The following is a 21,131-nucleotide window of genomic DNA, read 5'->3' as shown; positions in this document are numbered from 1 at the left end:
TGGTCAAGTGCTTCTGCCCCTGTGATAAAGAGAAGACAGTTGAGTTGGCTTGGGCATCTTCAGGGGTTTGTTGAGGCAGACCCAGGACATACTGGAGAGACCTCCTTACTTTGGCTACAGTGGCCAGCACCTCAGATAAGAGTAGTTACCTCCACGAAGGAGACCATGTTCGGCATCTGTCTGTCTTTCAATCTGTTGGCAAAGACATCTAAAAGTCCTTATTTTGGGACATGCTGAGTATGATACAAGCAACCGTTGATTACATTTTAGTGGTGCTCCGAATTACCCGGTGGAGCCATTAATCATTTGATGATCGGTCACTCGAAGTCTAGAACAAGTTCCAGGCACCTGCTATCCCTTTGAGCTCTATGCTGTCAAATATGTTTCAGTGAGCTCAAAAAGGTATTGATTTTTCATATAGAAAATAAATGTGGGGCTATAATACTGTGTTTGCAAAAGGGGGAAAAGGTGATCTAAATCAATGCTTCATATATATTTATTATTTATTATTATTTATTAATGTTGGAGCTAGTTACAGCCATACACTTAAATCTGTGGGGGTATTATATACATCTGTTGAAGTGGCAAATATGTAAAAATAATGAGCCGTACATTGAAAGAAAGATCTCGGCTCACCAGAAGAATTCATGTTAATCTGTTTGAGAATGTCATCAGTCATTCGGTAACGATAATGCATCTCACTGGTCACCTTTGTGCAGGATTACAGGCTGCACACTGCGGGCCGTCTTGCTTTGCTGGCTCAGACTGTTCGCCTGGGCCTCTGAGGAGATAGAGTGACAGCCTAAGTGATGAGGTCCATTATCAGAATGAATCATGGATAACCTTTGGGTGCCTTTGGGAAGTCACAGCCATGTCATAAAAACCACTTGGTCCCAACAGAGTTTGACGGGAGGAAAACCCCCTCGTGGGTTTAAGTCCACAACTCACATTGGTGTGGATGTAAAAGCTGCGTTTCCATTTCTGACATGTTATCCGCATCAGTGACAAGAGCATTTATTGTGTTTGTGTTTTCTTGACTTGTTCATGCAAAATTGAACTTTTAAATGATGTTGATCATAGTGAATGGCTGAGTTTCCGCGAAAATTCCTGCTCTACAGACATTTTGAAGCCCCCTCAAAGACACTCAACACCTAGTATGGAACTATAGGCCCAGAAAATTGAGCAGCGATAGTTGGTGTGGAGAGATGATAAGCACCTTCTTACCTTCACAGAAGACTTCTCGAGGGGAGCCAGCTTGATTCCATCACACGGCCAGCAACAATGATAACAACCGAAGATCAAACTGAGTCGATAGTTAGTTCAGGATGTGATGGGGTGCTGCTATTACACGGTGCAGCTGTTGAGACAGACGCGATGGCAAGAATCGGCCATTATAAGCTGGATCAATGCAAGCTTTTGCCTGGAAATGACGCGGACATAAACGGCAATTGGCAGAACAGGAGATGTTTTTCCACCATGATACACTATGTGACCTGAAAATATTGTCACTCTGGGATCAGACTACGACTGAGTGGGTCGACAGTGGGATTGGCTGAATGGCAAAGAAAGGAAAATATGTGTGATCCATCCAGTAAATGTCACATTGGACTTTTCCTTAAATAGCTGTAAACTGACTGATACGGCCTTGTGTCATGGCTGTTTGGAAAAGGTTTTGAGTTTGATGGGGCCTTTCTGGACGTCTATTCATTATGGTATAAAAGCTGTCACTCACTGCCATGAGGCTGTTTTTTATCGCTCCAAATGGTTAAGTAGTATTTATAAAAATGATGTGCGAGTGTGAATGTGGGTTTAATGATTCATATAAATGTCAAATGACTTGTTCAACTCCTTGGCTGTGTGTTGAAAGTTACTGAGTTACGTATAACATCAATGTGGAGGAAATACTACATGCCATTAACTGCTGTATTAACCATAATGGGCTGTTTAAAATATTGACTTGAGATATGCAACATGACTTTTCTACACTAGATTTAGATTTTTTGTATAGTTGTTATTTCTAAAATGATCTAATGTGAGGGTTTTGTATTTTTTTTGCAACAGAACACCTGAACAGCCTGAAGAGCTTAAAATGCTTGTCGGGTCAAGTCCTGCATTCATCACCAGAATATCATATTTTCTAAATACTGGCCAAACGTTGACTCTTGGATTACTTTTCATGGTTTATTTTTTGCCACATCAAGCTCTTACTGCAGTCGGTGTAAGTTTATGAACTACCACAGCCTCTCCTCTGTTTCGGGCTCTCAATTTTGGGCTGCGTTTATATTTTATTGGACTCTGGATATAGTTTGGTTTTACACCAAAAGATCTTGAATATGCCCAAATGAGTTCTCAGCAGGGTGGATGGACTCTCCCTAGAGATACGGTTCAGGCAGCCATGAGGGGAGTTGAGGAAGCTTGGACGTCTTTTTAGTGAGGCATTTATGAAGGGGGAAGGTGTCCTGGACAGAGCCAGAATCTAAGGAAGAGACTGCCTTGCTTGGCTGGTCTGGAACACCTCCACACGGTCATCTTCCAGAGGAGCTGGAGGAGGTTTCTCAGGAAAGAAAAATCTTTGCTCTGGTTACTGCCCCCATGATCTGACAAGGAAGACAGATGGATAGGCAAACCTCAGCGCCTTAGATCTCCTCTCGGGTACTGAGTCTTCGTTCCTGACATTACAGAATTGATTTCTAAGGTCTGGATAGAAGTTCTGGTTTGTATTACAGGTGTTGGTCAGACACTACTGAAACATCCAACATTAATTGCTTTGATTGATGGAGAGGATGAAACATGACCCTCAGACTGGGCCCGTTGAACCTCCATGCTCCAGTAAACGTTCCATCATGTTTATTCCAGTGCTTTCTAATTTTATTTGAGCACAGGAAGATCTTTGGCCATGCAGGGATTGTTTTTTTTTTTTTTTGAGGAATGTTCAAAGAGGAATGAAGCTAAACTTTGCGGCAATTAGAAATGTGAGATCGACGTAGACCTGCACCATGAAGGGAATTACAGTTGCACTTTACTTTATCTCCTCAAGGATTTACCTCAAGTGACATTCTATCAGTTAACTCTGATTTATGGGTAAATCAGGGAAAGTCAAGAGCAGTATGATCCAGGTTGTTTCTTCATTCACGACGGCAATATTGTTTGTGTAGCTTATCTAACTTGTAATCTCTAACTCCTGTAATGTTGCCATTTTCAGGCTGTTTTTTATTCTGTACAGTTGAACAATTTCAAGCACGCATTTTTGATGGGTGAAAATGTATCTAAAACACAAACTTTCAAATCAATATCAACCATCTTAATCGTGCTTGCCACTCACTACAATGCGGCCTTTGGGCCTGCGATTTTATTCCATGTCCTACAGGGGGCAGTATGGTCATAATATCTCACAAAACATTCGTCAAGTTTGTCAGATCATTGAAAATGTAGCAGTCGTTGTCCATTAGCGACCCCAGTCAGAAGACTGAACAAGGGCAAACCAATTTTAAACCTGCTGGAACTGAATGTGCAGGACAGTTCAGAGAAGTATTTTGACACAGTGGAGGCAGACACAGTCCAGTCTGCTCCACAGGTAGCTCAGGCCTCCTCCACTTGCAGAAGAGGGGGAGGGAGAAGAGCAGTTTCACTACCATAAGAAAGCAGCTGCTTTTATTTGAAACCTGTTATTGGCGTGCCAAGATTACACTGAACAACAACAACCCTCCTCCCTGGAAGCCAATAAAAAGCTGACAACAAACACTTGGCTGGCCTACAGCGCTGCGAGAAGCCACAGAGGTTTGGCTTTAATGATACTTGGTAACGATTACACACTATTAAACTCAATGAATACAAAAAGAAGGGGGTGGGGGCGGAGAGAGGGGGAAGATGAGTGGTTCGCTTCAGAAGTCGTTTCCAGACGCTGTGTAGGTAGCTGACTCATTTTTGGGCAGACTCAAGAGGATGCATTACTATGTTATGTGTGGGGTGAGTTGGCTGGTGAGCAATGTAGGTATGTTCATGGGGATATAATCATAGATCCATGAAAAGAGAAGTGCTCAGAGTGACATGCTGCTATATCAATGAGGTGACGTTCACTCCAGACAGCTTTCACTCAAACTGTTCTGGCCTTACACTGCGCCGATGTCAATCCATCGAAACAAGCAGGATTGAGCCACCAACACTGATACTCTGGATCATCGGATTCTTAAGTGTTTTTGCTGTCCAATAAAGATAGGAGAAGGAAGAGGAAAAAAAACTGCATCAACAAGTAAAATTCAAGGCTTTCGGCCACATCTTATACAACCATGAGTTGCCAGTGACCTAACTTCCTATTGGTCATCATAATGAGAGGACACTTTGGACATGTTAAGTAGAATGTTCAAGCATTGATCCTGCCATTGTTGAATGGAGTGCTAGTGTATTGTCCAAATGTGAGTTCCCCCAAAAATAAAGCCACTTAGTTAAATAAGATATTTGCAAAAACAAAACATAACAAAAAAAGGTATATTTTCTGAAAAACGAACACATTTTTGAAGAGTTTGAACGGCTTTGCTACTTACATAGCTAGTTAGCATGGAAGCTAATAAGAGTCACACAGTGCAGGACAATTTAAGACGATATTATTGTGTAATATATTGACTTTGGGAGAGTGGACCTTTGCGTCCTATGCTGACGCTAAAGGCAACCATTAGGGTTGCATGTTGTTGCGTTGCCAATTGAAAAGCAGCACCTTCCAAGGCATATCCTGACGCCGTGGGCAGGTCAGGGTTGAGGTTAGCTTAGCCATGGCATGGTGCTCCTTTTGTCGTACACACAACAAGAGCCGTCGTCTCTCCTGAGCCTCGCAGAGATGTTCGCAACGTCCTATGAGGATTGTTGCTCGTTGTGCACCCTCCTGTTGCAGAAAACTTTTTGTATACCATTTAAATGGTTATGTGTCAACAAGCAATTGGTGCTTTTGGTGTCAGTACAGTACATAAAAGTCCACTGTCTACTGTGTAGACTGCACTGCGGCAGCTGCAGACCAATGTGTGTGCGCTGAATAGTCAGGAAAAATTGGTATCTGACTGCCATTTTTAACAGAAGAATTGAAGCGAAAGAAATATCATGATAACAAAATTACAGGAGCACGTCCGCTACTGAAGTGCCGCTAACTGACAATATGAGCCGTCTCTCACCAATGGTGATGATCACCACTTAACACACTTAGCTTAACAAAAATGTGAAAGTATTCAAAATATGCATTTAATATGATTTAAGTCTGAGGATACACAGTACATTACAAAGGTCTGTTAGCAACTTAACGCTTAAATGCACAAAATAAAACATACATCTAAAGATCTGTGCAAAGATCGAAATGAAATATCTTTTACAGTAATATGTACATACCTTGCACACTACTCAGTCAGACGCCAAAAAAAATGTTACAGAGTCAAACCAGCCATATTTTTCTTTTTTTATGTCACCGTGGAAAATTTGTGTTAAATGTTCTTATGCTGTGCAGATCGACGAGACAACCTCCAACTCTATCTATTCTTTCTTTTCCTTTTCCATCTTTCATTCTACACCTCTGGATGCCGTCCAATTTTTATTGGCCTGTAAATTGGCTCTTGTCGTACTATAAATGACTCCTTTTGGGGTGAGATTTATAGTGAGGGGTGGCAATGGGGTGTGCAGGGGGTATAAAAGCCACCTTTTGATGTTCTCTCTGCTTAACAGGCAGCACCGACACGCCGGCCCATATGCTTTGCTTTGCCACACACTATAGCGTGAAACTTTCTCGCTGTCGAAAATATATTAAAAAGCATTTCTGCTTTCATTCAGAGTCATGGGATGTAACAGCCAAGCCGGGTGGTTCACATTAATCTACACCACTTCCTTGTTGTAATTACAGCTGCACACAGGGGGGTCTCTGAAAGTCTGTTTCTTCCAACACCCCGATCCTGACCTTTTAAATAAATGTCTTTGAAAACGCTGAGCGATAAGTTAAAACAGCACATGGATTCAGGTGTTCTGTTAGTGGTATAATTTTATAAAATAACATCTCTGCTCCTCCTGATGACCACTTGATGGTTCACCATAATATAAAAACATCATTGCTTTCCCAGTGTTGTGGTCAGGCAGCTTTATATCCGCAACCCTCAATACACCCTGCTGTATTGAGCTCTCATTGATTCTAAATCATCAAAATCTCACAGTCATTCATTCAAGCTCAGTTAAGTTGGTTTAAGCTCTCCAACATTTTTTCTCTCCCACAGAAGTCATGAAATTATGTTTTTTCTCGTAAATTGAGAGTTTTTTTCAGTCAGTCACCACTTTTCCTGAATTTGGGAAGCGAGGAGAGCCGAGTTGTCGAGAAGATACCAATGAAAGCGCAGCCTTGAAACACATGCTTACCTGAAGTGTCAGAACCACCATACAACAGATGTAATAATAGCTCATATTAGAATGATGTCATTTTGGTTTCTACTCCATTCAAACACTTGACTTGGCTGGCTCATGACCTGCTACGACTACGGTAGACACAAACAATGCAAGTTATTGGAAAGCCTTATTCAAAAGGAGGAGGTTCATTTCATGATGAAAAGTTTGGAACTTTTTGTAGGAGGCCGAGTGCAAAGAGATGGGAAAACATTTTCACATCATTTTCCAAATTTTAAGCCGTATGGTTAAGTGATGTTGATCTTATTCAGTTGACAAAGGGCAAGTCATGACTTGAAGTGGATCACGTGCTCAGCAGTATGAATAAGCAAATCTTAGAATTGAATGTGCATGACAACATGATACACTATTTTTGAGATATTCTGTTAATTGATCCATGATATATCATAAAGTATGTGTTGACCGAGCAACTTTCACTCCACAGTATTATTGGTGATGATTGACTGCATGATAAACATTGCTAAGATGATGTTTTGTTATCTTGACGTGATGTTGCCTCTTGAAAAAAATAACGTCAGGGAAGTCGGCCCTGCCACTCGCCTCGTGCTCTGGTGTTCAGCAGTGATATCCTGCCTTTCTATATCACCTTATTCTCTGTTCATTCCATGGTCATATTCACTGACTTTAGCGATAAATAAGCATGCTCTTGGCCTTTCCAGATTGAATAAAGCCTGTCTTGTCAGCTTGCTAGTGTACTGAAAATGTTATGGCGTGTGGTAAGGGGCTAGCATAAGCCAATAATCACCTGACATTCAGTCAATCAGATTTTTTTACCCATCTTTTATTGGAACAGACATATCTGTATCATATCTGTTTCCTGGTAAACAGTTGGGAAGCTGAGCTCAAGTGCATCACCTGCACAACAGAGCAGCAGATCAAACACACAAATTTAATACTTGTGACAAACTTTTTCAAACATCAACTATTGTCAAATGCTCGTTGCTGGATTCATGCAGCTGATGCTTGCATCAGGCAGCCGACTGTCACTCCATACAGCCATTTCACGAACACACCACCAATTGCATTCATAATATATATAAATATTAGGTCGCTTGGCGAAAAAGGCAAGACAAATGTGAAAAAGGACTGTAGATACTGGAATAACACCGTCTATGCGATCGATAGTCCTGAGCTGTAAAACTGCGGGGAAAGTAGTTGGATATAATCTAAAAGATAAAATCTGCTCAAATAACATGCATCGGAGCATTAGCTCTCGTGCTAATGCCTGATGTACCTGAAACTGCTGGAGTCAAAGGTGACAGAAAAGAGAACTCATCATTCCATTCAAATACAAACATTGATTTTGTATTTCATCCCAGACACCATTCATTCATCTGCACATCCATCCATCTATCTTTTTTCACTTTTCAGCCACTTCTCTCTCTGTCTTTCAGGAGCAGATGATGCCGGTGATAGTGACACAGCCAGATGTATGCCAGTTAGCAGGTCGATGACAGCAGGCAGCCCAGGTGCATAGGCAGCTGGAAGAGCCAGGAATGTTTGGTGTGTATGTGAGAGAGCGGGAGAGAAAGGCACACACATATACGAGGGGGAAACGGACCTGGGTGTGACTAAGGACACAGGTGTGTCCAGGATGGTGGGAGCGTGGGAGAAGGTTGCAAAAGGGAAGGAGAGAGATGAGCTGTGGCAGGAGGATTAACTGACCTTTGACACCTCACAATAAGCAGGAAGTTCCCTAGACATATTTTGTTCTGAAACATAGAGGTTTTCAGCCGCTTGCTCATCACCTGGACATTTCTTCATCCTTCAGTGCAGATGAGCAAGTCTGGTGTTTAATCGAGTCAAGGCATGAAATCATGGCAGGAAGCGCGCAGTGAGCCTAGTTGGAGCTGTGATGACATCAGCGTATAAAACTCAGTTCTCGTCAAATAAAACAAGGTTATGAGATGAAGCTAATGAGTGAAATCCTGACCATTTCCACACAGTTGGAAGCTTTTGTTGGTGTTTCATTGACGGTTCCTTCACCAGTGAGTCATCACAGTGAAGCAAATTCCTCCTGAGATGCACCTGTGAGGGGAGCGCAGATGATACAATCCGTCAAACAATCTCGTTTCTTTCTTTCTCTCCTGTGCTCTGTCTTTTCTGGGAACATTCCAATCTTCTGTCCAGAACCTCCTCCTCCTCCTCACCTCCTCCCCCATCCTCTCCCTCTCCACCCTGTTCCATCTCTTGGGAGCAGGAGGCCGTGGTGCCATCACTCACCACCTAGTGATAACAGGCACAAAGGGGGCCTTGGTGGGCCGGACTTTTGCCGCACGCTGTACACTGCCGCTGGGTAGACAGGGTAGGAAAGCCCCCTATATCAGTAGATTCTCTTCAATCCTCAATCGCCCCGATCTCCCCAGATGATGAAAACCCTTTCAGTGCGGATTAGGGAAGAGTTGTGCGCGTTGATGACGGTAATCGGGATGATAAAAGCCACGCCGCCGCACCTCTGTGTCTCTCCTCTTTCAACTATGTTTTTTGTCACTTTAAGCAATTTTGGGATTTGAACTTGTTTCATGTGTTTTTCAGACTAACATTTCGACCATTTTCCCTGAAAATTGTCATCCCCATTTGGTGTTTGGTTGATCGATCCATACTTCAGCGGTCAGTGCTGTTGCCTCAGAGCCTGATGGTCCTGCCTTCAAATCTAGTCAGAGCCAACTCAGTTTGGAGGAAACCTGCATCCTTTCTGCATGGGGTTTGTGTGCCCCCACAGTGCTTTCTCTTGGGCACTCTGGTTTCCTCCCACTGTCTGAGAACTGCTTATGTATTAGGGCAGGAGAAAAAAATCGATTCTCAAATATATTGTAACTTTTTTCAATATTAAATATCAATGTTTCGGCCACAAATCGATGTTTCCCCTACATTATGACAGCGGCAAGACACTACGTCATATCTGTTTCCTGGTAAACATTTGGGAAGCCGAACTCAACAGAGCAGCCGATCAAACACACAAGTCTAATACTCGAGACAGACTTTTATTTTCAAACACCAACTATGGTCAAATGTGGACCAAGGACTTGTTGATGGATTCGTGTAGCTGACGCTTGCATCAGGCAGCCGACTGTCACGCCACAGGGCCATTTGGCAAACGCAGCACCGACTGCATTCCTATTATATATAATTATTAACTCTTGGCTTGACAAAAGTCAGCAACCCTGTGCTAACATGTTAGCTCTCTCTGCTAACCACTGCTCAGTATAGCTCTGGATGACTGTAGACACTGGAATAACACCGTCTACGGGATCGATGGTTCTGGGCTGTAACACTGCGGGGAAAATAGTTGGATATTGCTTATTTAATACCGTTCCCACGGCGTCTCGATCCTGTTGCACGGGTCTGTTGTAACACAGGCTCTCAATCCCCCAAAATATTACTGTCAGAACCTGGAATTCTGGCTCTGTGTTATTGCACCTAAACTGCATTGTATATTCATAAAGAGTGAATAATACTCTTTCTAAATACACAAGTACAACTATGGTCACCACTTTGAACAAATCGAAAAAATACATGGAATCAACCATGTATATATATTGTGTTATTGAAAGACTGACAGCAAAAAACTGTCTTGCAACATAAGATGACAGGGAATCTCCCTTTAGCTATTTGCTCTGAGCTATATGTTTTGCCTTGAGCTTTTGTAGTTGTCTGCGTGAGTCTTGATTCTGCTGCAGGTGAACCGCAACTCCAGAGCCCCGTCAACTAAGAAAAGATTAAATTAATTCATACAGAATTGTTTTATCGTTAAAAACACACGGGTAGTGCTGGTTCAGTCAAAATAACAAAGGGAGAGTGGCGCTGCATATACATGACGCTGGTGCATGTGGAAAAGGGAACTGGGCAAATGGTTTGGGGGCTGCGATTCATTTGGCAGAGAAACTGTTTTACTTAGGGTGCTGAAGAAGGGTGTCTGTGGGCAGGCTTCGAAATTGATTTCATGCCGAAGTCAGACACAGCACAAGGAAGGAAGAATATGTGTGGGTGTGTTGGTCTGCGTGTGAGAATGGGAGACCGTCGTGAGTCCATTCTTGGGGGAACCTTATGATAGAAGGAGAATGAGAGTCACAGACTGGAACTGGAAGACAGAGAGAGGCCGCAGAGCATGAAAGACTCGATGTGCATGAGAAGAAGCATGCTGCCGTTTCACTGTTGATGCTGGTGTTGACAGAAGCATCGCCGCAAAATGTCGATGTTGGTTGTTTGCATATTCCTGTAGCAAATGTTTCTCCTTAAATAACTGATCATGTCAGTTTGTTGGATTTATTTTTCAAAATATTATGAAACTGTTTACATAAAAGGATCTTTTTTTCCACCCAATAAGAAAAATGTGTCAGCAAAGGCCAAGTAAACATGTCCAAACTAGACATCTTCAGCAGCGAAAATGTCCCTGATGATGTACTGTCCATGTGCATGTGAGAAAATGATTGTTCAAAACAAATGAAAAAAATTAATAAAATCAAATTCAACAACAAACTAAAATAAATAAAAATAAACCCAGTTCTTGGATTAAACAGCACAATAGTAAATAACCTCTCTATGAGTGTACAACAATAAAGGTCCGTGTGCCTCAAGCTGCCGAGGATGCGAATGAGAAACAATGTGAAGTGAATGACCTACCAGTGAAATGGAACACAGAATTTCATCCCATCATGTACAAACCAAGGTACGCAGTTGAAATACATGGCCTTTTAAAGATCTTGAATCATTAGTAGAAAGTACTGAGAATCCTTTAGGATTCATGACACTCGCCTCTGTATGTCTTTGGTCTGTGGGAGGAAACCGGAGTGCCTGGAGAAACCCATAAAAAATAGGGGAAAACATACAAGCTCCACAAATACAGGATGCAGGGTCACCTCCAGTCGACCTCCTCAATGAGAGGTTGCAGCACTAGCCGCTGCATCACTGCGAGGCCACACCTTGAAACAATTCTAAAAAAATACTTTGAACCATTTCCATGCAAATATTTTCAATTGAGTAACACTTGATGCTTTGTTTTTCCAAGGGGGAACCACAGCAGCAATTGCGCTACCAGACACATACAGTCACGATCAAAGTACAAGGAGTGTTTCCACAACACTCTGGATCACGGAAGAGTTTCCCTGTAATGGTCTCTTGCACCAAAGCCATTATTCAATTACTTCTATCGTGAATGTAACCACCTTTTTCCGCTCGTCTCATTCCTTAGAGTTTTATCTTCTTTTGCGCTCACTTTTATTTGCCCTCCTTTAGTGCATCTTGCCCTTGATCTCTCCTCAGTCTCGCTTCTTCCTCTCTCTGCCTCTCTTATATCCTTTCCCCGATTCTTGGCATCAGCGGCAGCATCTCTTTTAAGGCGCATGTCAAGGGAACTGTCTGCCTCTTTCAAAGGCCTTTGTGTCCGGCCTTTCTTCCCCTTAATTTGGTTTCCCCAAAACACTTTCCCATAGCGTGGCCGTCTCGCCCCCCTTTTCCCCCTGCTACCTCTCATCTTTCCCCTCTCGCACTTTTTTCGAGTGTTTCTACTCAGTTTCTTTGGGGATTCACATTCCTCCATCTCAAGGTTCACGCTTGGAGGTTGACAAAATGTGAGTCATACTAAATTAACTTCTTATTTTACATCTATAGTCAGTCATCTTTGGATTTCAGACATATTTTATTAAAACATAATTCTAACCACATTTTATGGGACCATATCTCCATTAAGTCCTTGACATCCGGTGCAACAACCACCTGAATATAGCTAGGGAGCTTGTCGCTTTGCCAACCCTTGCCAGAGGGAAGGTGCCCCTGAAGCAAAAGTGCCTATTTATTTATTTGTTTTGAGTCAGACGAAAGAGGATGGCACATGAAAGGTTTAAGGAACAGCTGAAATTTGGCAGCAGAATAAATTCTGAAGACAAGTGTGTGGCACCCATGGTGGGAACAATTTATGGCATTTGTTTCCCGCATGTGTGCGGCGTCCTCACCTCCGGCAAACACATGTGGCTTTAATTGAACATTTTTTCGGACAGACTCCTCTATCGCCTTCATCCTGTCCTCAAACCTCTGTAGTGTCTATTTGTCTCAACCAAAATTTATGTTCATGCTTCCAATTTTGCTTTTCTTTTCCCCAACTGTTTTCCTTGTTACACCAAGACAAAGGTTTTCACAGGCTTTCAAGCTGGTTCTTTCTCTGCAATATTGAACATCAATATACATTTTTCATCATCACATTGTTGCATTATACTTCTTTTGGATTCATAAAATGTTGCTTGTCAAACCATGGTGAAAGCGGTCAGGACTTGAGGAACGAAGCTTTTCATTCTGTTTGAGGAAGGGCAATGATAGTTCATCCTACCTCCCAGTCAGTTAGCTGCCATCCTGTATTGAGCTTTAACAATTGAATGAATAACTTAGCTGAATTCCAGAATCAGCCGCCAACCCAGGCAGTCTGCAAAATGCACTAAAATGACATGTCAAAACATGCTTACACTACAATCGGATGGCACCTAAAGGTTTTCATGGCACCTTGTGGCTTGTGTGCATGAATGAGTGGTTTTGTAAAAGTGCTTTGGTTGCTGGATGAGAAGGATTTTTTTTCTTTATATAAATATTTTTATATTTTATATGGTTTTTAAAAAATATTTTTAACCTTTAAAATCAAGCAATGTGTTTTGATGAGCTCCCAGTGCTGCGGTCTGGGTCACATAAATCCCTCTAGACACAACACATCATGTGAGGGCTACAATGACACAAGACATTTGGTTCTTATTGACCTCCAGCCTCCAAGCCGGCCCCTCTTGTCAGCCACGGATGTCGCTGTGTTTCTATGTGTCTTCATCTCCAGATCTCCAAGTGGCTAAATCAAAGCCTTTTCCACCTCTTCACAACCAAAATGGAATGGAGAGAGGTGTGCTGTTTAAAGTCACCCGACCATCAAATCACTAACAAGTGGATCAAAGATGACCTGGAACCGGAAATCCCACAAGATAGACGTTTGGACCATGGTGTTACTGAACCATTTTATTAGCGAATTTCATTATGGATATTTAAAAAAAAGTGCTTTGATCTGATCACCTGTGATCAATTAAAGGTAGATAGAAATGGATTCAAAACACATTTTATAGCTTCTAATTCCATCTTTGACAATGGAGAAACGTTTTTAATGAGCAACTGTAAACCATTAGAGTAAACATATTAACATTGTTACACAGTGCAACAACCCCTGCTATCTGGGAGAGTGAGTCTGTTTCTTTTGGTGGTGTGAAAAATAACTGATGTGAAACTCTTGAACATTGATGCTGGGGTTATGATGTATTGCTCTGGCAGACATGCTCCCAAGGTGATCATGTGCCTTAAAAGTACATAGCCACATAAGGTGCTGTATATACAGTACTAAGTTACATCAATAGCGACGTAGTGATGAAAAGTGTCCTAAATCCAACCCATCCTTTTGGAATGTTACACAGGAGGGGAGACATTCCACTCCATCGAAACACCTTGGCAAAGGAAGGCTGACTTCAGGGTTCACCACTGGACCCAAATTCCCACTTGCAAATAATCTGTATTTGAGACCTTGGAAGTGAGACTATGCTGCCCAGGGCGCCACATATTGACGATGAGCAAACCTTCTGCACAGCATGTTGATCCGTTGGGCTTGTCTACTGAATCAAATATTTCCCGTCCCACAGCACTGCATTTCAAGAGTAGAGCCTATAGGAGAGCAAGCCAATGCCTTAACCCTGCACCCCAACCATTTTTTAAAATGTTGGCCAGTTTGTTGAAGAGCTGCCGATGGTGTGAGGAAATGCTGTGGGAGTGGAAACACTGGATTCCAGTGAATGCCAAATGTGCAGACTGTGGAAGGCTGGCTACTGTTAGAAGGACACCTTAGGAGTGAGACTGTGTTGGACCTTCTGTCGTATCCAGTTTTTGCTGACTGCACCTTCACCTTTTTTTCCACAGGGAAGGCAGCCATACTTCCACAGATGCTGGTCAAAACTTCTCTCTATCCTCTGCCAGTAGGTTGTGCCAGTTGCATGATACTACTGTAACCACATGGCTGTGGCAGCTGTCGGGGTGTGACCAGGGGGATGATCTAGGTGGAGGACTTGCTGTGGCAAAAGGAACACCAGCACTTGCACTAAGATGGAATTTGGGGACCAGATAAATTTACGTTGACCCTAAAACGAGCAAAATGCACGAGTATCAAAAGTGATTAATTTATTCATAAAAATACGACATTTTTTCCGTCAAGCCCACAAATGGCAAAAACATTTTTAAATGCCTGGGATACTTGAGTAACAGAAAAACCCCCAAATCATGGCATTACTTTCCACCGTTGGTTAACCTGATGTCAAACAACTCAGCAAAATTGCCCATTTATTTGGCTTCCAAATGAGCCAGGCCACCACTTCAAAGAGATTGATTATGGCTGCCAAGCATGCATGAAATCATGAGACATATTTTCAGTTGCACCTAAATTATTCCAAGTGCTGCGCTTTAGAGGTTCGACCTTTCATGATGGTTCAAGAACAAGACGCGCACACACACACACGCCAAGCAACTCCTCCTCTTTGTCGGACTGTTTGCGTAAGATCAGACTCCAGGGACGGTGCATCTAAGGGAAAGTGCTTGTGTCTGATTGGGGGATCAAGGAGAATAAGAGGAAGAGAAAACACCGAGACAGAGTTGGTGATCTGAGAGCGGCGTGATGGTCGAGGGCTGGAAACAATTTTAGGGGGAGATGAATTTAATAGAAATTCTTCCCAGCGCAGCCACGGCCGACCCCAGCTGCCCCAGCACACCTCTCTGGAAATTTACACCCACTCCTCACTTTCGTCTTCAACCACCTTCAAGCGCTCCATCGCACTGAGCTGTCACTCAATGAGCGCCTGTCACAGTCTGGTCTCGGCTGATGGGATCGTGTTTGTGTGCAAAAGAAACTTGATGTTGGAAGAGAGAGGTATCCCCCTGAACCTGCAGCGACGGCCGATGGTCCTCAGGGAGGAGTCTGATTTCTCACTACCTGAAACAGCTTTGTCTCAACAAACCTCAGCAAGAGGGACATCTTGTGATGGCTTCGTCCTGAAGGCGAGAAAACACTGCGCTGCTAATCGAATAAAAATAAATAAATCACTGTTTATCCCAACCTTTCATTATGTCAGGAACTGATGGACACCCACAAGTAGCGCACGACTTCACTGAAGAGCTCTTGAGTCTAAAATCGTAGTATAATGAAAAGGCAGTACAAAGGCACATGGTCGTTTTCACACAAACTGATTTGGTGACGAGTCCATGTGTATTATTATCTCAATAATTCATATAAAAAAGAATAACAGGTTGGCAAACCAACAACGTTGGATAACATGAGAAGTCCAAATGGAGAAAGAAGTGAGCCTGGTGTGGTTGGGACACAGCAGCGGAATATCTAAATCTGCAGCTCGAGAATCAAAACATAGAATGAGCCACACACACCAGATAGGACCCCGAACCCGAACACTCAAAGCAAAATGCTAGCAAAATGTCAGAAGTGAAAATACAGTACAGGTAGCGTAACCAAGCATCACACATTCTGCTCCTGGTCACTAGTCCTACGACTAAATACCAAACCCATCCCAGGATGCTGGACCAGCTAAATAATGATGGCTGTTTTTGTTGAGACCGTCATAGTGTGTGAGTTCCCTTACTGTCAATAGCTAAGAACATTCTGCAAATCTTATGTTTTGTGAATGTGAATTTACAGTTTGGTGCGTTCCCCCAACCCGTACTATGCCTCCGTTGTTGTGAGCGGTCAAAGGCAGTGTGCTGAGAACAATAATTAAAATCATATCATCGCGTCCAATTTCTGACAAAAAAAACCCTGAAAATTTGAACTTTCAATGAGGTTGTGACACAGAGGGACCAGAGGCATATACAGTATTATAAGCCAACAAATGTAAATCCATCAACAAGGTTGGTGTGAGTCAATTGGAAACAGAAATAAATTGAAAAGAAAAAAAATGGTCACTGTGCTATACAGTTATTCACATGTAGAGTGAGAGTGGTTTAGTATGAACTATGATAATAACAATACTTTCTACTGTAATGCTAAAAACAAATTATCACTTACATTAGAAAGTGCATCTTAAAACGCTAAAATCCCCTCTGGATATCAACATTTTGAATCACCTTTTTAGGCTTCTAACATGCATCGATCACTAAAGAAAAGACCAGATCAATTTAAATTGAGTTTGTACTTGAATAAATTGAAACAACTCATCCCGATGTTTTCATTTCCGTGAAACGCAGTTAAAGATGTTGAACCAAAATATGATAATAACATTGACATACATAGCTGCTGCATTCAGTCTGTGTTGCATCAGTGCATCATTTGTTGAAGCTCAGGTTAAATGAATGAATTAAAGTTAAATGAATTAAAGCTTGAACGAAGAGAAAGCGTCCCAACCATTCTTCTGCAACAGAGTGGCCCGCTCTAACTTCATCAACCTCTGCTCTTGTAAAGGGATACCCCGCTCTTTTCTGCACCATTGGAAAACATGATTGACCACAATTAGGCCAATTACATTCAATTTTAATGACTGGAACAAATTGATGACAGGGTTCATGGAAGCAGCTGCTCTGATTTTCAACATATTACTGCTGTCGGTCAGGACCTCGCTGGATCGAACAGAGTAGAGATGGGAATATTTGACCTTAAGTTTGTGAGTTTGCGTGTTTGGCCTGGTGTTGATTCTGGTCCAAGACTGATCTGTAGTCGCTGCTGTTCCTCAGACGCAGGTGTCCATGCGCCCGCGCGATCGTGCGCCGCCTCTTTTTCCCAGGGAAATGCTTTCAACTGGAGTTGGGTTACTGGAAAGCAGCAAAGACATCTGAGGGACGCATGGAATGTCCCTGTTCATCAAAGGGCTGCAGTTGGCCATTTTTATATCTGCAATTAAAAGGTGAACAATGAGGGGGAACGGAGGGAGTGGACGTAAGGACTGAAAGAAGCGCATCAGCACCTCTCGCTGCTACATGGTGAAAAACAACTGTGACCGATGAGTCCAGTCCTCCGTCTCCATGTTCTCTTCTTTATAATGAAGCATTTCATAACGTGGAGTTGATCCTTGTTGGCCTGAGTTGCGCATCTGGTTGTAATTGAAAGAGGAATCGCCGAGCCAAGTTTCAGAGACCTGTGAAGGTAAATCAGTCCCGCATTCATGGAGCGTGACAGTGAGTCCTGCCGCTGGAAGCGACGCCGCGGTTCTTGATCACTGTGGCAGCCATAAAGACACAAAACATTTATTATAATTCAATTCGAAAAAGGCATGAAATTGACTTGATTTGAAGGGGTGGCGGGTCGGCAAGAGAAAGATTTGAGCCCGGCTGTGTCAAAAGGTCAATGAGAAGGACCCAGCACTGATTGTGCGCTTCGATGTGCCATGTTACGCGCAGCATATGTTTGGCATGTGTGCGCGAAGCAGACGAAAACCTGCGCAAGTACTGTTAATCTCTTAATTTGTCGAACGTAAGCCTTGTTTGGTTTGCTAAAACAGTGCGGATCTATAACTGGTGTAGTTTGGATTTCCCCCAATCGCACGCTTAAACGGAGAGTTCAGTTTTGATCCATGAAATGAATTTTTCACAGTTGGCCCGGGACTAGTGAAACTAGTAGATCCTTGGAGTTGGGTGTGACTCCATTTGGCAACACGTGTGGAGTTGCTTAATGGACGGATTTTTCAGACCCTCGTGCCCGGACCCTTCCATGCGCCTGCTCCCACTGTCTCTGGCTTCAACTCACTCACTGTGACTTGGGGAGCACTCAGTCGGCACATTGCGTGCAGCTGGGGTAACGGCAGCGTCCAGGAAGAATAACATGGCTAAGGTACTAAAAATTTGCATTAGCTAGACAGTGGCTGCACCTTTAACACGGAGCAATGTTCTTCTAAAGTTGCCCTTTCGCTTCAACTCCATCTGGCACATGCCTTTGTGGCTCTGTATCCGTGACATGAGTCCTACCGCCAGGCTCAACACACAGCTGTGTTCTGGCGGCCCATAAACAAAATTCCTGTCTGATTTTACAATTCTTTCCATTTTTTTTAAACTCCTTTCTTGTCTTGAGGCCTTTGCAGAAATACTACCCATTGACAAATTGTAAGGGCCACGATCAGAAGGAAGGAAGGAGCTGATCAAACTTCATGGAAGAATATGAGGACAGTTTGTGAAATGAGTGGCACTTCACATTTCACAGACATTTCAGGTGTGACCATATAAAATGAGTGACCTTTAAAAATGACCAGAGGATTTTGGGTGAGTACACTGATTGGTCGGTAACCTGCTGTGATGCAACAGAGGTGGTTTTTATTGAATTGAAGGGGGGGAGGCAGGAAGTCCCTTTGAATGCCATAAAGCTCAGTCATATAAAGGGGTAATCCCCAGATAATTACAGGTGGTTTGCTCCATGTACAGATGCAGACAGGGGGGTGGGACAGGGGTTAACAACTTACAATGTCAACGGCTGCCCTTAAAACGAACATGGTAAAACACTAATGGGCTTAGGCTTGCACATGATCTTCCTCTAGTGTTGTAGTCAAGACCACACCAAGCAAGACCAAGACATGATCGAGACTGGAAAGTATCGAGACCAAGATATTTGGAGGTCCAGACCAAGACAGTATCATACTTTGGTTAACCAATCAGGTGTCAGCTGAAACAAGCAGCACCAAACAACAGTCTTCAGACACCTGACTGGTGTGTGGGTATCCTCCTGATCAGCTAGGAACAAAAACATGAACCCACTGTGGTCCTTTTGTGGATCAGTTTGAGGCCCCGATCGATCAAAGAATAAACACAACAAACACAACAAAAAGCCAGAATCCCTCTTTTACCACTTCTCAACCGAACATCCGCCCAGTCGGAGACAAGACTGAGCAATAATGTATTCGAGACTGAGACAAGTACTGCAACACTACTTTATAATCCTCCACTACATTTTGCAATCCATCACAGTTGGTAATTACCTGAATTTCTCCAATACCGTATTGCAGTGCTTTGGTACTGTGCGTTGTTTCTTTGACTTAAATATTAACCAAGGTATTAAGGGGGTGGGTTGGGACCTATACCCCACACAAAGGCACAACCTCATTTATCACCCATCACAGTAGCGCTTGGTTTTGAGTGCCCTCAAGACAACGTACAGTAAGTGTCATTGGTTGCTGTTTCGTATACTGTATATCGATGTTCAAGACGTTGTGAATGCCAGCTCCAGTGTTGCTGCAACCTCTTGCATCAGGGTTGATAATCTTTGTTTGGTGCAATGTGCAGCAATGTGCTGTCTTATGGGTTTCTTGGGTTTCTTGAAAACTCCAGGGATTTGGATAACTTTAGACGAGTCAAATATTTTAAATGAATATAGCACATATTTTCGGCGTTTTCAAGCTCATATCAGGACACAAATGGCAGAAGTTCCTGCTTATGCTTGACCACAGAAAGTTGTGCTGTAACACTAAAATATGATAATATTTTTTATAATCTTATAGGTTGATGCAGAAGGTCCAGTGTAGCCAGATATGGGACCTTTAACTGAAGGAGAAGCGATGAACGAAAATATAAATTTAGGATATGTTCGGTCACACTCTGCGTTTGCAAAGTAGCAAAGATTGTGTCCATTGAGAGGTTGACACAATGAGCCGCGTTTGCTGACATGCGGAATGCACGACAGCGTCATCGACGCGTGATAACATTGTTCATATTCATTTTCGCCATTCACAAAAGCAAACAAATTCAAACTTTGGTTTGGATTAACAACACACAATATCATGGGAAATGTTATTTTCAGCGGGAAGCACATGCAAAAAACCAGGGGGGCGACTATGGGAGCACAGTGTTCCCTTAAAACACTGGAGGGCAAGTGTAATTGAGCCTAATTCCCAGGAATGCCGCTTCCGTCTGGTCATGACGATAAAAATAAAGCTTATTGTGATAGTGGCGGTTGAGCCTCCAGGTAGAGTAATGAAAAGAAAACTGGCAAAGATCCCGATGGGAAAAGCTGTACCTCTCCGCCCGCCTGGATCTAAATGAGACCTTCATATTCATTCATACCTACATGAGAAAAACGTGTGTGGCGCATGGAATGGTTATTAATGCAAACTGCGTTGTATGTTGATGTTTGCACTGATAACTCAGACTGCTAAGCTGTGAAGAAACAAGCCAAGTGAGCGCAAATAGAAAGTGATTTTGGGGGGTTGGAAGCAGAACAGGTAAGAGAACTCACAGTTGTTGACTTGTGACATTTAGAATCTTTGATCACTCAAAAAGTATATGTTTGAGAAAAGCTCTTTGCCGAACTAAAGATGAATGCTCTTCAAAACAAGTGTCGGGTTAGTTACAGAGACTGACAGCTGCACAAGTCGGCTGGAGGATTTACGAGTCGACTCAGGTGTGCCCCTCTAAACCCACTTTACAAGGCTGAGAATGCATTTAATGAGACTGGCTACGTCTGAAACGCACTGAGGCAAACGCACCGACGCTGAGACTCTTCGTCCTCTGGTAAGAACCAGCTTACATTGTAAACTAGTTCACAAATTACTAGTGTAATGAGCAGCAGTGGAAACATTCCTTTAAAGTCTAGGTACAACCTCGCACTATAACAGGTTTCATTTTAGTGTTATGGTTCTCTGAGAGTTTGTATACTTTTGTATAATAACTATCAGCAGCTATAGGGCGCGGGACTGTACACCAATAATACACAGTATCAGAATAAC

This window comes from Synchiropus splendidus, chromosome 5 (genome assembly GCF_027744825.2).
Source record: "Synchiropus splendidus isolate RoL2022-P1 chromosome 5, RoL_Sspl_1.0, whole genome shotgun sequence".
Classification (NCBI taxonomy): domain Eukaryota; kingdom Metazoa; phylum Chordata; class Actinopteri; order Syngnathiformes; family Callionymidae; genus Synchiropus; species Synchiropus splendidus.
This window is presented reverse-complemented; position numbering follows the sequence as displayed.